At 38.9% G+C, this 4,281-nt stretch overlaps 1 pseudogene; it reads left to right on the plus strand.

Annotated features, from left to right (window-relative positions):
* The first annotated feature begins 1,182 nt into the window (after window positions 1–1,182).
* LOC112199741 lies at window positions 1,183–3,887 on the plus strand (annotated as a pseudogene).
* The last annotated feature ends 394 nt before the right edge of the window (window positions 3,888–4,281 follow it).

Consider the following 4,281-nt stretch of genomic DNA (forward strand, 5'->3'; position numbering starts at 1 on the left):
AGGAAGGTGGATTAGGGTTTCGTAGTTTGACAGAATTTAATAGGGCCATGCTAGCAAAATAGGCATGGTGAATACTTACCAACCCCTCCTCTTTAATTGCCAGGATATATAAGGCGAAGTATTATCCTGAGACATCGTTTTGGGAGGCTATTGCACATGGTTCCCCCTCCTATTCCTGGAGGAGTATTTTTTCTACTCGTGAGTTGTTGTAGGAATGTTGTTGCTGGCAGATTGGTGACGGAAAAGACATTCGAATTTTTACTGATAATTAGTTGCTGGGGTCACCTACTGGGCGACCTACACCTTCAGCGTTAGCTCAAAACGCAGTCAGTAAGGTTAGTGACTTACTTTTGCACACAGGAGTTTGGGATGTATCTCGCCTTCAGAGCCTGTTCCCGCCTCAGGAAGTGGAGTTGATTACTTCCATACCTCTGAGTAGACGAGTGGTTGCGGATAGGCTGGTCTGTAAGCTGACAAAGGATGGGCGGTATTCCGTGAAATCTGCGTACATGTTCTCTTTCTCTTCTTCTGCTACCCATAATCCTATGATCTCTTCTTTGGGGAGTGTCTTCTGGAAGAAATTATGGAAGGTTAATGTTCCAAATAAGGCAAAACTTCATATGTGGAGAGTTTGTTTGGATATATTGCCTTCACTTGCCAAACTTGAATCAAGAAGAGTACAACTGGAGTCGACCTTGTGTGCATTGTGTGAAGTGGAGCAAGAGTCTACGCTACATTTGTGTCGAGAGTGTAGCTTTACTCGATCGGTGCTTCAGTCTAGTGCTGTTTTGAAACAGGTGTGTTATGGACCTCAACTTCGGAATAGCAGTTTGTATCTCTGGTTGACCTCGTGTGCTCAAGAATTGTCTGTGCTTGACTTTGGAACTCTGATATTTCTTCTATATGGTGTTTGGAAGGAGCGAAATGAGAGAATCTGGAGTCAGAAAAAGGGAACGAGCTGTGATGTGATCCTAAGTTCTATGTCCCGATTGCAAGAGTTTAGGTTCCATAATTTGAAAGAAACAAATAGAGTGTGTCGACAGTATAAGGTAGTGCGCTAGTCTGCTCCCCCCCCCCCCCCCCCCCCAATTGGGTGTACTGAAAATTAATGTGGACGGATCGTTCAATCATGTTACTCGTCAGGGTGGCGTCGGTTTTTTTATACATAATGAGACTGGAGCAATGTTAGCAGGAGGAGCCTGTCCGGTGTATGGTTTGCTTTCTCTAGGACATGGGGAACTGTTGGCTTGCAAGAAGGTTGTGGAGTTTGCGATAGACCATTCTTTCCTACCTGTTATTCTGGAGACGGATGCACTGAATGTTCAGCGTCAATTGATGGATGCTACTGCTACTAACACTTCGGTATTAGGAAGATTGTATGATGACTTAGTTTCACAGTTGGAAGCCTCATCAGTGTTGAAGGTGGCTTATATTGGGAGAAAGGGTAACTCTGTTGCTCATCAACTAGCAACTCATGCTTGCTCTCTCTCCCAAGATTTTTTTTATTTTTCTGTTCCTTCGTTCCTCTCAGCTGCAGTTGCAGCTGAAGCTTGTAATTTGTAATTGAATCATTTTTAATAAAGGGCTGACATCTTCCTCTCCAAAAAAAAAATTTACAAGATGTATATCACTTTGGTCTATTTTTCTTTCTTTCTTTTATGGTCTGAAAATGTGGGTTTATGTATGTAACTATATATTACATATGTAGTTAATTATATATTAGGTATGTAGTGCTATTGTTCTACTTTTGAATTATAAAAGTTAATATATATAGTTATTGCTTTAGACAATTACAAGATGTATATCACTTTAGTTATTATTATTATTATTAATTAAGTTTTGATATTTCGTGAGTGCCCCACCTTAAATCGAAATCTGGCTCCGCCAGTGGCCAAAGCCATTCAAAACCAGTTTACAATAATACATGATATAAAATGGAGTAATTCGAAGAAATGTAGTGACTAGAGTTACGAATTTCCAATAAAGTGCGACTATGAAGAAATATTGGACATAACTATATATACAACTTTAACTTCTAGACACTCAACCACTGCAAGTGGTCTAGTGGTTCTTGCTTAATTGAGTGTGCTTCCCAACCTAGGTTTGAACCCCGAAGCTGTCAAAGTGGCCAGGCACTGTGCTGCAATGCACAGTTTGAGTATTTCACATTATCTTGGGCTTAGGAAGCCTTTGGATTCCCCTTGACAAAGTAAAAAAAAAAAAAAAAAAAAACTTCTAGACACTACTCAAATTTTCTTTCGAGGAGCATGTTAAGGTTTTCAATGAAATGTGACAAATACTAGGATCACATGCTCCGATAATTTCTAATTTTGTCATGATTTGTTTTCACGGTACGTGTTTTGATATCTCCTATACTTTTATTTAATAGAGGCATTAATATATTATGATTTATGGATTATTTCAACCGGAAAATATGATGGTGAAAAACCAAAGAAATAGAACAAAATGCAAAGAAAGGGAAATGAGAAAATGGAGAGGAAGTCGCCAAGGGAGTAACCCGGAACTTAATGCTGGGAATGATAAGGACTTTTTCCAATGTTTGAGTCTAGAAGTAATTTTGGCCGGAGACTTAAGAATAGTGTTCAGTTTGCTGGGCCGATATCTATAGCCTAAAATAAGTTTACTATTCTGTTGGGTTAAAGTTTCGCCCAAGCCAAAGTTGATAAGGAACACGAGCCATAATTCAACTACGAATAAGAAACCAACAAAGAATATATTCAGTATTCCTTCAGTCGCAAGGAACAACCGAGCCAATATATAGTATAAGCTCCAAACCCAAAAAGAAACGCATGGCAATGCAGGTATCATCTTCAGCACTATTGTAAAGATAATCGTCGATTTCTCTCCCTGATATCTTTCTCGCTTAATTTGCAGACAGTTGAAATCAAGGTGAAAATGGATTGTGATGGGTGTGAAAGGAGAGTTAAAAGAGTTGTTTCTAACATGAAAGGTACCATTTAATTACTACTGCAAAGCCTGGTTTATTAAGCTTCAATTAACAGCTTAGAGTAGCTAGCCTAACATCATGAAGCAGCCAATCCATCATAACTTTCGAAACACAGAAGCTAGATAGCATAAATGTTATTTATGCAAGTTGTATACGTACAAGGGCCCGTGAACAGTTCATTAATAAATTCTACCCAGACCGAAGTTGGTTTTTATCCAGACAGAATTTCCAAGCCTGTGTGCTTCAAGAAGAACTGTAAGCAATTATTTGATAGAAGAAAGTGCAGGAGACAAAAAATTAAAAATTATTTCATAGTACTACTACTCGTACAGAAATCTGTAACTAATTTATCTTGCATATATATACACTTGGCAAAAGGGTGGCATGCATAATTTTCAGCTTTACACCGACATCTATTCAATAAATGTTTGGGGACGTACCCGTTGTTAGTTTGTTATATGACAGTCTAGTATTTTCTTATTACCAATTAACTTGGTTAATTATACATTAGTATTAATCATATCTCCAAGTGCTAAACAAGTGGAGTTGAACAGAAAGCAAAGCCGCGTGACGGTGACGGGTTAAGTGGAACCATGCAAGGTGTTGAAGAAGGTGAAGAGCACCGGAAAGCAAGTCGAGATTTGGCCCTACGTTCCATATAACCTCGTTGCATACCCTTACGTTGCCGGAGCGTATGACAACAAGGCACCGTCGGCTACCAGTTTGTGCTTTGAGTATGTAATTAAGATGATTTTTTTTTTCAAGGGTTCTTGACCCAAAACACTAAAATAAACAAAAATGATTTTATTTACCCCAGCAACAGATTTTTATTCTCACATACACAATTTAACAACAAATGACCATTTTGCTCTCAATCCAATAATTTGCATCAACAGTGTCTGGAGACTTGGATGACTGATAATATGATACCCGAACTTACAAAGTTATCAAAGTAATACCCAGACTCAATTTTTTGTATCTCCGTCATACCCACAGTCATTTTCCGTCACAGAGCCGTCAAATTTGACCACGTGCAACGCACGTGACTCGTTGACGGAGGGCAAAAAAGACTTTTTCAACTGATATCATCCTAAACTCCATCAAATCCTCAAATTCTTCCAAATGAACAGCACTCGGACAAAAAACCTGACCAAACTCATTCCCAAACTTGGATTCAGAAAATGCCTAAAAAATAATGGGGTGCCTTCCGATTCAAGACCAAGGTGAGAAGGAGATGATATGTTTGGCATATCGACCAGAGAATTTGCTTTACAATCTCATCATCAACACCAAAACCAGGTGGATATGAACAC

Source organism: Rosa chinensis, chromosome 4 (genome assembly GCF_002994745.2).
Source record: "Rosa chinensis cultivar Old Blush chromosome 4, RchiOBHm-V2, whole genome shotgun sequence".
In the NCBI taxonomy this organism is placed as follows: domain Eukaryota; kingdom Viridiplantae; phylum Streptophyta; class Magnoliopsida; order Rosales; family Rosaceae; genus Rosa; species Rosa chinensis.